Source organism: Pistacia vera, unplaced genomic scaffold (genome assembly GCF_008641045.1).
Source record: "Pistacia vera cultivar Batoury unplaced genomic scaffold, PisVer_v2 Contig294, whole genome shotgun sequence".
In the NCBI taxonomy this organism is placed as follows: domain Eukaryota; kingdom Viridiplantae; phylum Streptophyta; class Magnoliopsida; order Sapindales; family Anacardiaceae; genus Pistacia; species Pistacia vera.
Window position 1 is genome coordinate 360,960 of NW_022196106.1, and position 14,165 is coordinate 375,124.

The following is a 14,165-nucleotide window of genomic DNA, read 5'->3' on the forward strand; positions in this document are numbered from 1 at the left end:
AAATCTAAGAAGAAGAAGCTAGGGAAGGTGGTGATGCCTTGCAAAAGGTTGATGACGTGCATATGGGTGTTGAGAAATTGATAGTAACGCTTCTAGCAACCAGAATAAAGTAGAGGGTAACCAAGATGGTGCAGATAGGTGCAGGAAACAATTACTGAGTGAAGCAAATGTGCTTCAGGGAATCAAACCTGAAGTGAACGCAGATCGGTTGCTGGGAATAAGAGCTAGTGAATGCAAATGGATTGCAGGATGTAAAATCTGAAGTAGTATCTAGGAAAGGAAACGGAAATCTAAGAAAATGAAACAGGTGAGGGTGGTGTTGCGAAATTTGAGGGTAGTGTCTAGTGAACAGAACGAAAGGAATGGTAACCAAGGGAGGTGCAGATGGGTCGCAGGGAACAATAACTGAAGGGAATGCAAATGGGTTTCTGGGGACTAAACCTGAGGTGAATGCAAATGGTCTGCAGGAGTAGAGATTGAAGTTGAGGGCATAAAAACTGAAGCAAAATCAGTAAAAGAAAACTAAGAGCTAAGAAAAGGAAACAGAATAAGATTGATCTGCCCTGACTAACATTTTTGATAAATTGGAGAGTTGATGTCCATGCAACATAGTGAGTAATGGTGAACAACATGCAGGTGCAGATGAATCAAAAGCAGCAAGAAATGAGTAAACGAGACCAAAAGTGACTGTATCCCAGATACGAACTGAGAGCCATACACTTAAGGAGCAGAGTGAAGGTCATGATCATCAATTCATCATGCAGGAAAGAAAGTAAGAGAAGTGCGCGCGTGTCCAGTTAACATTGTTGAAAAACTGGATTGCCGTGTTGTAGTAAACAGAGTATTGCTGTGTGAAGGCTGCAAAAATGAGAAGAAGATATGATCATTTTTCGAACATAACTGAATCAGATACTCCAGAACATTTTTGTTTTGGGAGCCAAATTTTGAACTCTTTGACGACATCATTGTTCTTTGTAATTTTTTTGTAACTTAGAGTCCCAATTTTGAGCCTTTTTTAACTGATTTCAGAATACTGTTCAATGTTGAGGTTGCGCTTTTAACTATATTGGCATTGAGAAGAGAAAGTGATGATTATAAGTTTTAATGAGCTTGTTTTCAGGTCTTCAAGTTATTCATTATACAAGGTTTTTTAAGTAAACCTCGTAGGTTTCATGGTTTCATGAAAGTTCCCTACAGTATTGGAAATGCGACCCTACCCTCATTCCATTAGAATCTCTCCATTTGTGAGAAAAATATTAAGCTTGAGTGAGAGCAAAGGCTGTTGAAATTAGGCAAAAAATGAAAAGAGTATGAATTCTTTAAACTTTTATTATTTGGTACAAGTACACAACCATCTTTTTAAATTGTTGGAATTAGAGCACAAATCAGTCTACAAAACCAGTCCTCTGCTTTACTCAACATATTATATCTGGAATTTCACTAGGTTTATGAAATTTTATCGAAATAATGTTCTTATTGAATGCATCGTCACTTTTGTAACATGAAACGTTATTAATAATTATTTACTTTGCATCATGGTTTAATGATCACTGCCTTATGATAAATAGTAATATTATGATCTTCTTTATCCCAAAATTACCATGGTTTAATTGATCAAATTTAGGGGTGTGCAAAAAAACAGTATCTAATCGGTCTGTATTGATCCGATCTGAAAAATCGGATATCCAAAATTCGGATTAGATTGGATATCCATTTTGGTAGATTCGGATTTTCGAATCGGATACTAGATTGACTCTACAAAGAAACCGGATATCTAGATCCGATCTAGTTTGTCCATAACTACAAGTTTTAAGAAGTTATTTTGGGGTCCTAGGTGAAAAGTGGTAAAGTAGTGGACAATTTAAAACGATGATAACTTGGGGGTCAAAATGTGATAAAATGATAATGTAGAAGGGTAAAAATGTAAAATTTTAGGGGGAAAATTGATATTTTAAGAAAATTCAGATAAAACTGGATATCGGATTTATTTGATTCCAATATTAGATTGGATCAAAACCAGATTAGACAAATCCATCGGATTTAGATCAAGTTCATTGTGATCAATTAGAAAAATGCAAAACGGATCGGATATCCGGTTTTGCACACCCTAATCAAATTCATCATGCTTTGGCTTTGGGAAATCAGTAAATTAATCACATCAATTATGTTTAAGAGACAAGAATACATGCACTCTTAATGTTTACTTTAGATATTCTAGTGAGAACAGTAAGAAAGAAAAGATAATGGAACCAAAGAAGCCTTGAGAAGCAAGGCAAATTATGGAATCAATATCATTTCAACATCCATTCACTTTTCTTTTCTACTCAATTGCTTTAGCTGTAACTCTGTCCTTTAATTGATTGTTCATTCATAACCAACACAATATCTTTATTCCCATTTCATAAAGAAATTCTTAACTCAGTAGTTATGGAAGAAAAGAATAACTTTTAAGGATGGAATCAAGAAGCCTTGGAGAGAGGCAAAGGTGTTTTTAGAGTATGTTTGTAGCAGAAAATTTAATTATTTTATTCTCAAGCTACAACATCAAAATGTTTAATGAATGACTGTAAAATAATTAGATTTATCAAAAATGAAAAGCTGTCTAGGTAGTTTTAAAATCAGATTATTTTCAAAGTTTATTTTATACAGTTAGAATTAGAATAACAAGTACACCTATACATAATTTTCAACCAAAATGAACTTAAAAATCATTATAAATTAAAAAATATATAATTAACCATAGTTGTTGGCACCATCGATTGCCAATCAATTTTTTTTCAATTGCTTTATACTGTGACTCTTCTGAGTTTTTTTTTTATTATACAGACAAATTCCTTTCTTATGGTTTGCTATTTCTTTCTCTTATCATACACACTGAGAATTTCTTTATTCCATTTTCATGCTAAACAAATCTTACTCTAGTAGTATGGAAGAAAGAAGAAATAGTAACTAACCTTTTAAAGATGGAATCAAGAGCCTTGAGAGCAGAGGCAAAGGATGGGTGTATTCTAAGAGATGAATTACATAACATTCACTTCTCTTTCCTACATTCTATCATCATTATTCATCCTCAATCTCTCATCAATCCAAAACACACAATCACAGAACATGGAAATTGTTACTTCAACTGTGGTTCAATTGCCGAGAAATTTTTAACTGCCTGTTCGATGCCAGGCCGTCAGCTCGGTTACTTGTTCATACAATGACAACATTGGAAGTGAACAGAGCTAAGAAAACTTAGGCTACAGAGGCACCATACAAGTGAAGATTGATGCTGCTGAAAGAACAGAGAATTATCTTACCTGATGTCACAAAACTGGTATCGGAAGTGTAAGTCTCTGCAGAGCTGAAAAGTTTTTGGAAGTGAAGTCAATGCGAACAAACGGTGCTTCAAGGGTGGTGCATCGATCTCAGATCGCCCTACGGTTCGCAAGGTGGCAAAGCAGAAGGTAGTGGTGATCATTCAGCTCCAAGACGACGCAAATTCCAAACTGTGTCTCAGCCTGCTCCTCCTCTCCCAGCAATATACTCGGCTGTGAGATTTTCTGGAATTTTTGAATCCAGAGAATTATCAAGAATGAAATTATGGAGGCCCTGAAAGATGACGTCAGCATATCGGAATATGTGGGATGGGGGGTGTGGTAAGACCACATGGTGAAAGAAATTGGCAAACATGCCAAAGAAGAAAAAAGTACGATTCAGTTGTTATGGTGTTGCTTCCAGAACCCGAGTATCGTGAAATTCAAGGAGAAATTGCTTCCAGTAGGTCGAAATCATTGTCGGATATCCGAGTCAGCGAGAGCAAGTGTCCTGTGGGAGAGAATTAGAAGGAGAAACGAATCCTCATATATTAGATGACGTTGTGGGATTATGAATGAGGAGATTGGTATTCCTTTGGAAGAACCAGAGGTTGCAAGATTTGCTCACCTCTCGAACAGAGATGATGTACGAAATGGATGCTCAACCGATATTTACGGTTGCAACGTTATCAAAAGAAGAATCTTGGGTCCTTTTTAAGGAGAAAGCTGGAGCAGTGTTGAAACAGTGATTTAAACCCAATTGCCAGAGAGATAGCGCTGAATGTGGTGGTTTGCGATTGCGTTGTTACCATAGCAACAATTGAAGAACAAAACAAGCATGTCTGGACTGACGGCACGACAACTCAAAACGTCTACCCCAACAGACATCGAGGTTGCAAGGAAGTGTGATTTCTCTTTGGAGTTGAGCATCAAATATCTAGAGAGTGAGATGCGAAATCATTGTTCTTCTTTTGTAGCTTATTTCCAGAGGATTTCAAATCTCAATTACAGTTTTAGCGAGATATGGAGCTGGTTGGGGTGGTTCAAAATGTTGACACAATGGAGCAGTTAAGACAGAGCAGTGCTATTGTAAGTTCCCTTCTCTTCTTTTCTCTTGATTCATGAAGAAATGACGACGATGATGAGATGATGAGGTATGTTAAAATGCATGATGTTGTACGTGATGTTGCACATATAATAGCACCTAAGTACAACCAAATATTCTTGGTGAAAGCTGGCATTGTTGAGAATGGCTGAAAGAGATACATTTGAAGTCTCACATGTATCTCATTGATGTCAAATATATTAAAGCTGTACCTATGGGATTGAATCCCAAAGTTGCAGTCTTTACTATTGAAAGAATCATGAATGGTTCTCCCTAACAATTTCTTTCAAGCATGAAAGATCTTAGAGTTCTAGACTTGAGTAAACTCAACTATTGCCACTGCCCAGTCACTTTCTTTGCTTGCAAATCTTAAACACTTGTATCTTATATTGCAAGTTGGGGACTTATCTAATCGGGCATCTAGCAACCTAGAAATTCTTAGTCTTTGTGGTTCAATATTAGGGAGATACCTATCTCTTTTAGCAATTATCATTTGAGGCTATTAGATTTGAACGCTGTCTAAAGCTAAAGCGAATAGCACATGGTGTTATATAGCTCTTTGTAAGAGAGGATTGTACATTTTCCAAGTTCTATGCTTTGGATTTTGAAGGAGATGAGGGGGATTGAGAAGCATGCCAAGCTTGCTGAGTTACAATACTTGTCTAGACTAATAGGTTGGAAATTTTTATCCCAAACCAGGGCTTTTACCTGATATAAACATGCTGTTCAAAAGTTATCGAACTTTACAATAATAATAGGTGATCCAAAAGTTTGCAGTGGACACTTTTAGATTATGAAAAAATACTCAAGGAAAATTATGATCTCACTGGGGAGAGTATGATTTCACGATTGCTTGATTGCCTTAAAACTTGATAATTGAAAAAACCGAGTTTCTATATATCATCGGTTTGGAAAATATGTTTCGTGAACTCATGGACAGAGGTTCAATGAGTTGAAAGGTTTAACAATATGATCAGAATGTAATGTATCTCCTAAATACATTGGAAGGGGCATCGAATTAACATTCAAAAACTTAGAGGAACTACAAATCTGGACCTTGCCAACTTGATTGAAATATGGAAGAGTGACACTCAAACATAGACCTTCAACTTGAATAGAATAAGTGTGCAAGATGCCAAAGTTAATTAAACTATTTTCTCCAGTGTTATTGCGAAGTCTTATTAGTTTGGAAGAAATAGAGTAATTGATTGCAAGAATTTAGAGGAGATCTTCATCTTCGGGATGAAAGAAGAAGAGGAATATGAGAAAAGGATAGTACCAGGAGGAAAGATCACACCACAACTCCCAAGTTTGGGAAACTACTTCTATAAAAATACAGGGTTGCTCTAAATTGAAAAACCTTTCTCCCCGTCCATGTCAAAAGCCTGGTGAAGCTTAGAAGCTTAGTAGATTGGATGCTAACACTACAGAAATAATCACAAATGAGGAAGCATCAGCAATACAGAGGATTGTATTTCCTAGTTTGTCGTCTTTGCGCCTTGAGGTCTAGATAACATTGCTTGTTTTAGCTCAGGCTCATATTCTATTGAATTCCCAGCTTTGGAGTCTCTTCGATTTGGAATGTCCAAATATGAAGATCTTTGGTTATGGAGAACAACTGACACCAAACTCAACAAAGTTATTATTGATTATTTATATGAAAAGAACGATGGATGGGTAACCTTAACTCCACGTGCAACAATTGTTCATAGAACAGGTATGTGAATTGATTAGTTATACATAATAAAAGTTGTACATATTTTACTATTTGAAGAAAATGATATTAAATGCAAAATATATTATTTTTTTTTATTAGTGATGATTGATGCATAATTTGGAAAATTCAGGGGGGCAAACAGAAATTGATGACAGAAATATGTTTTTAGGCTATGTAAATATGAATTGCTATTCAAAACTTGAAATTGTGTTTTAATGTTTGAAAATGATTTGGTATCATATATATATGTTTAGTTGCACAAATACTTAATAAGTTTAATCAGATACATAAGTATTTAAAAATCTGATTTGTTTTGCAGGAGGAAGACGGAAACAATTAGTCAACAAGTAAATGGTATGAATCATGTTTGAGTTGATTTTTCAATTAAAAAAAAAAAAAAAAAAGGAAAATATTTGGTAAATGTCTCTTTTGTTTAAAAAAAATCAATTGTTTGCGCTTATTATATTTTTTTGAATCACAAGAAGAAGAGTGGTGGTGGTGGTGGTGGATGATGATGACAATGATGAGACGCGACGATGATGAAGAAGAAGAGTAGTATAAAGAGTACAGTTATTTTTTTTTCAAATATTTTTTTCTTTTATCATGGATGATTGATGCATAATTGTAAAACAGAGATGATCGAAAATTGTTTTTAAAATATTGCCATTAACTTCATTGTATAATGTTTGAGAATGATTTTGTATCATAATATGTACTGTCTCTTAATTATCTTTAGTTGCTAAATACTTAATTACATAAAATTTCATAGTAATTTGAGTTGATGTTTCAATAACCAAGTTACAGTTTTACATTGAAATTTCACTTTCAAAAATTATTTATTTATAGTTGTAATTGCATCTTCGAATTTTTTTCCTTTTGAAATCTAATAACATTAGGTGAATTCTTAAAACAATACTTCTATTTTGTCTCATAATATAAAAAAAAAGACTTATAAATAATAATAAAAATAGGAAAATATAGGCAAACGTCTTTTTGTTTTTAAAAAAATTATTGTTTGTGCTTATTAGAGAGTATCATTTTCTTTTTAAATAAATTTTTGGGCTATGATAAAATTAATTTGATTATTGGGTACTACAGTTATTGGGCCTAGGACATAATCCCCTTCCTCATTATGAGAGTAGAAATAACGAATTAAATATTTTTGGTCTTGTTAATCTTATGTTTAAAGGTGGACATTGTTATCCATTGGATTTGTTCCTGAAAGCACAAGATTGTTTGCAAATTTTCAGATGCCTAATTGCACTTTGTCACACCTTTTCTTTTTGGTCAATTTGTTTGATTTTCTTTACTAATGCCCAATGGTTGCAAGGGAAATGGAACCAAAATTGATGTTGATTGTAAAACAATCAAGATCTAGGGTTATCACTTCTGCTTATTATAACCTTTTGTTTTTTTGTTTTGTTTTTGTTGGCTCATTTAGTGTTTTAATTGATGCTAATTTTTTCTTAACTGTTGTTGGGTAATTTTGCAGTTTTGTGGATGAAAATAGTGGTGTTCCAAAGGAAATGGATATGGAACCTTGTTGATTCACTTTCTGAGAAAGATTCTGTGCCTAGGCAAAGAAGTAAATTCAACTGAAAGAGACATGTCGTATTCCCAACACTTGGCGTTGTTTCGTAGAATTGTAGCACTGAAATTGAAATTTCAGATTAGTTGACATGGTAACTTGAAAATTATCCTCCTTAGCATAATTGTCTTTTATTTATTCTACAAATGCTGACTTTTTATGGGCTTGAAGTCCTTCCCAGTAGTTGGATCTTTGAATAGCCGTCTTTTAAAGACTTTGAAGTAAGAAGGATTACTTGTTGATGCTTTTGTTATAAGCAACTTTTGGCGTTCAGCAAACCTAACTCTGCTTAAATGTTGAAAATGAAGATAGGGTTGGAGTGTTACTTCTGATCTTGGGACCAGAGAAACATCACGGTGTTCAACCATTTTTGTTTAATTATTGCAGATCCGGTATGCCTGCTCTATCTTTCTCAGATGTCCCTCCTTTCCTTATTCTTAGTATTATCTCTTTTCGTATTTGTATCTTTAAAATATAGTTTTATTCCAATTGTTTTTATATTGATTGAGGGGACATCATACGTTTCCCAGGTGTATCGGTTTCTTCAGTGCCCTGCAAATAATTTCTGTGCTACGAGCTCCCAAAGTAAAGAAGGATATGCTTCCATAGGTGGTGGCTCACCTCTGCGGAAAAAACAATGAGCAGGTTGAACGCTTCTTTATTTTTATATTGTTTATGTTTTGGGTATATTTGTTCATTGCTTTGGTCTACTTCTTATTTTCTTTTCATATTTTTTTAGAAAATCTGGCTCTGTTTTCCTCTTCTTTTTTCCTCAATTTTGTCTGTAATACGTTATTGCTTTCAGAATAAGGCAATAAAGCAATAACTAAATGGCTTTGGAAGCAAAGAACTTACCTGTCAATGTCTATGTTGGAATGAGGTAATGGGACCCCTCAGAAGAGGAGTGCAGCAGGTGGGTTTTAATCTTTTACTTAGTAACAGGGGATAGTTTTTTCCTCACATTGAACTGCCATGGGGTCTATGCGCTCATTTTCCTTTTGTTTTTAAAGTGATCTTTGTGGTACTTATTTGATTAAATTTATAATTCCAGTGTCCAGAGCATTATTTGGCACATTATTGTTTTTAACGGCTATTATGATAAGAAAGCTCCTATCTAAAACTGGAGTCCATATAGTTAAAAAATTTCGTACATTTGACAGATCAGAGAGACAGAATTAACAAGGCTCGTTGTGTTGCTTTATCCAAAGTTCTCTATCTCTACAACTGGGTCAAGCATTCGTGTTTTGAGAGAATATTTAGGTGCTTTTTTTTTCGGATATTCTCTAATTTCTTGTCTGTACTAAATCAATCTGTATATCATAAACCATTTCTGAGTGAGAATAATTGTAGGAAGATGCATATCTATCAAGGATGCATGTTTCTCTATACGGTCCTGGTATCAAGAGAAGGTTACATAACTCTATGGCTGACTTGATTCAGAAAGAGTTGGAGAAGTTCTCAAACCCTGAGGAGTGCATTTTATTAGAGTCTCTTCTTTATATGGTTTTTCGAAGCACAAAATCAGTATATATATTAAATTTACTTGCCTGGGTTATGGTCATTTGACGAGATTAGCTCTCTACAACTTGTCTTTGACTCTATATGGCCAATACAGGTAAGATATTCTTCAGTGCCCAGTGTTACCAGTCAGGTATGTTGACAATGCTGGTGATCCATACAAAAATCAGATGGAGGGAGTGCATCTACCTAATCATGCAGACTTGAAAGATAGAGGAGTGGCAATGATCATCTCTGGCATACCAGGTTCGACTGTGAAACCCAATTTCATAAGTTTTGCTTCCATCTTCTTGTCTTCCTTAATTATGAGGACTGTCTGCAGATGCTGTTTACCAACTTTCTCCATCACCGATTTTTGTTTCCTTAATCATTAGGTTGGGCACATAATGTTGGGTTGGTTAAATTGTTGAATTTTCTTTTCTTCCCCTTCCTTTCTTTTGTAGAGTTGAGTTGGCGGTACAATGGCTGAAGCCCTACACTGATGAAGTTCTTGTTGAGCTAGGCAGCGAGGTGTTAAGAGTCTCCTGGCGATTCCAGTCAGGTACATGACCAGTTCTAAAATAAAATTTGGTGTTGATATGAGCACTAATTTGTAATCTACAGAGTTAAATTAATTGTAGTCTTATGACTGCAGCTTTGTGAGTGAACACGATAGAAACTCTTGAAGAGATGACATGAGTACAGGAGTTGGCTCTTGAGTCCGGCATTCAGAACTGGGGACGTGTGCTGCCCTGAGCTGAACTCTCCTTCATCAGGATCTGGCGGATGCAGGACTAGAAGCCTTACCTGCGAAACCGCCATATCTTCTTCGAGGAAGATCTCGGTGAAGACGACAATGGTTTCATGATATGCTATCAAAATGTTCTTCGGTTCTATCTTAGCATTCGTTTTGCTGTTGTCGCCAAAAATGATTATTGCATTCAAGAGTAAAACACTAATGGAGCTGTTCAAATTGAACACATGTATGCCAGCATAATGAGGACAGGTGACACTGGTGGTTATAATGTTGGTGGATAGTCCAAGTGTATATTGGAGATGGAAGTTCAGTATTGAAGCTTGAAGATCGAAGAGAGTTATTGGTTTATTGTCTATGAATTTCCGCTGCTGCTGAATTGCTGGTACTGAAACTGTAAGCACGTTAGCTTGAGGAGGGCTGTTAAGGAATGTTTCATTCAGCATCTGTTTTATGTTTGCAACTCAAACGCTGCCTTTCAATCTTGAGATGCTTGATTAAGTGAAAACGACATCATTTTGTTTTTGAGTTTGTTAAAAAAACAGTTATTGTTCATTGTGCTGTGATTAAAAAACATTTCGATTGCGCACCGCGTGGTCAGATTTTTATGATGCTATAAATTTGAAATTCACTCTCACTTGGAAACCCTCCAGTCATTTGATCAAGAGTATGTTATGTTTACATCATTTTTTTAACCATTTGAATATTATGATGGCATATGTTATAACCATAAATTTTATTATAATATTAAATTTCAAATAATTAAAATTTGTGTGATTGTGATATATGTCACATCAGATGAATAAAATTGTGTAAAGTCTGATGTAAGTATAGTATTACTTTTTGATCAACTGATGGGTGTATTGCTGCTGCAGGTTTCCGGTATAACTTATCTATTCTGTTGGTTATTTAATATATACTAGGATCTGACCAGTCAGTCAGCCCGAGTGCAGTGCGCTTCAAATAAAGTCTAAAGTCAGAGAATGTCATATATGTATGATTAGTCTACTTAGGTCTTGGCCCCGGTTGGAGTTGCTTCAGGTTGGTGCCTTAGCCCATAACCTAACCTCTAAGCCTCATTAGTTGTCAAATTCGCCCAAACGAGCCGGGGTATTCAACTCCAAGCTGAAACAACTTTGGGGTGGGTTATTGTGTTAGTTAAGCCCAAATAGCAGTTTTATTCTTTGGAAGATTGGGTTTATCGTATAATTGGCTTGTCAAGATTAAATTTTGTTTTATTTAAAGCCCAGGGTGGATTGAATTTTATGACGAATATACTTTGGGACTAATGGATGAGTACTAACTGTGTACTAACTAAAGCATAGTAACTCGTACTATGCTTTATAGTACACAGATTAGTACTCATCCATTGACTCTAGCATCACTTTTAGACCCTTGGTGTTCCAAGAGTCAGGGTTAAAATTCCACGTGAGAATCTATCCACGATAATATTATATCCCAAAGATTTTCTTCTACCAATGGTTGTAGGTTTGAAGTAGTTTCCAAGTTTTAAAATTGATGTACAGGTAAGCGAGGTTATCAAGAAAGAAAATTTGTTTCAATGAAAACAGAAGATATTTATGAGTCGGTTCTCTAATTGCCCTGTAATTTTTAATGAACTTCAGTAAACTGGCGGGTTCAGGTTGGGCAGTCACAAGATGCCTCTCGTACTCTTGTGAGGTAATCATTTGTAGAAAGAAGGAAAGAAAAGGAAAATATTTTTGTAAGTAGGCAAAATTTTGGCTTCTTTTGGTGCGGTTAAAAAATATTATCTATTCTGGCAATTATATAACTGGTAGATGTACACAGCCTGGGATATGTGACTTGAAAAACCTCTCATGTTTAGACATGAGAGGTGGCCTTTCATGCAAGTAAGAGACAGAATAACTGTTAATATTAACCTATCCACAGCTGCATATTCTTTTGCTATAATTAACAAAATTTTTGTGTCTCCATGAATGAACGGATTCATCTGCCTTTCTGATAAATCTGTGCGGCCTGTGAGTACACTCACCAATTGAGGGCATGAAGATGATCGCAAAAATGGAGTCCTGTAAGTTCTCTTCTATAATATTTTGCGTTACATGTAACACAGCGTGCGTTAGTTGTGTGTAGTCTTACATTTTTGCTCTCCAGATCTGTCTTCTACAATAATCTTCCGTTTCACTCTCACATTCCAAGGCCACTGCCAGGAGTAAATGTTTAAGGAGGTATATAATGTCATTTCTCCCCTCGATTTTAACTGTGGAGACATGAAAAGAACACTTCTGCTAATTTATTGATTGTGGACTACTGTTAGTTGATTGATGTTCTCCATCTCTTCTATTGTTTGTGATTTTCTGGTAGAAAATACTGAAAGTGAACATGAATGGTTTGCAAACGTGTTTGAGGGAACAAACCTGAAGTGAACGCAATTCGGTTGCAGGGAACACAAACTGAAGTGAATGCAGATGGGTTGCCGGGATTAAGAAATGAAGTAAATGGAAATGGAGTTCAAGACATAAAAACTGAAGTAGTATCTAGTAAAAGGAAACTGAACAACTAAGCAAAAGAAGCTAGGTGAAGGTGGTGATGGCTCCAATCAGGTTGTGAGAAATTTGAGAGTAGTGCTCTATTGAACAGAATAAAGGGGATGGAACAAAGCAGTTCAACTGGGTTGCAGGGACAATAACTGAAGGATGTACAAATGTGGTTCAGAGAACTAAACCTGAAGTGAACGCAGATGGGTTGAGGGATTAACATTGATATGATTCAGTGCAGGGGAAAAAAACTGAAGTGATGAGGATAGGTGCAGGGATTAGAACTGAAGTGAAGCAAGTGGAGTGCAGGATGTAAAAATGAAGTATTCATAAGGAAACGTAAATCTAAGTAAGAAGAAGCTAGGTGAAGGTGGTGATGCCCCGCAAAAGGTTGATGACGCGCATAAGGTGTTGAAAATTGATAGTACATTCTAGCGACCACAATAAAGTAGAGGGTAACCAAGATGGTGCAGATAGGGGTCCGGAAACATTAATGAAGGAATGCAAGTGCTTCAGGAATCAAACTGAAGTGAAAGCAGATCGGTTGCCGGGAATAAGAGCTGAAGTGAATGCAAATGGATTTCAGGATGTAAAATCTGAAGTAGGATCTAGGAAAAGGAAACGGAATCTAGAAAAGAAACTAGGTGAGGGTGGTGATGCCCACATAAAGGTGTTGCAAAATTTGTAGAGATTGAAGTTCGCGGCATAAAAACTGAAGCAAAATACAGTAAAAGAAAACCAAGAGCTAAGAAAAGGAAACATAATAAGATGATTCTCTCCCGACTAACATTTTGATAAATTAGAGAGTTATGTCTCCTTGCTGCAGAGTGATAGTAATGGTGAACAACATGCAGGTGCAGACAATCAAAAGCAGCAAGAAATGAGTAAACGAGACCAAAAGTGACTGTATCCCAGATACAAACTGAGAGCCATACACTTAAGGAGCAGAGTGAAGGTCATGATCATCATGCAGGAAAGAAAGAAAAGAAGTGACGGCGTGTCCTAGTTAACATTGTTGAAAAACTGGATTGCCGGGTTGTTAGTAAACAGAGTTATTGCTGGTGTGAAGGCTGCAAAAAGAGAGAGAAGGAGATGATCATTTTTCAACATAACTGAATCCGGTACTCCAGGACATTTTTGTTTTAGGAGCAACTTTTAAACTCTTTGACGACATCATTGCTCTTTGTAAATTTTTTGTACTTAAGAGTCCCAATTTTTGGCCTTTTTTAAACTGGTTATTTAGAATACTTTTATTTTTCTTGTTCAATGTGAGGGTTGCGCTCTTTATAACTTAATGGATTGACAAGAGAAAGTTATGATTTATATAAGTTTTCATGAGCTTGTTTTCAGGTCTCAAGTTTCATTTTTTTAGTAAACCCTCCTAGGTTTCATGAAGTTTCTACAGTATTGGAAATGCGACCCTACCTCATTCCGTTAGAATCTCTCCCTAGTGAGAAAAATGTAGCTTGATTTGAGAGCAAAGGCTGTTGAAATTAGAGCAAAAAATGAAAAGAGTGTGATCTTAACTTTCTTTTATTTGGTACAAGTACAAACCATCTTTTTAATTGTTGGAATTAGAGCAACAAATCAGTCTGCAAAACCAGCCTCTGCTTTCATCTGTCTTCTATTCAAATTTATATTCATATTGGAAATTTCACTAAAGTTATGATATTTTATCGAAAATAA

The 14,165-nt window shown here is 35.6% G+C and overlaps 1 pseudogene; it reads left to right on the forward strand.

Annotated features, from left to right (window-relative positions):
- The first annotated feature begins 362 nt into the window (after positions 1–362).
- LOC116135124 lies at positions 363–12,699 on the forward strand (annotated as a pseudogene).
- Positions 12,700–14,165: the final 1,466 nt, after the last annotated feature.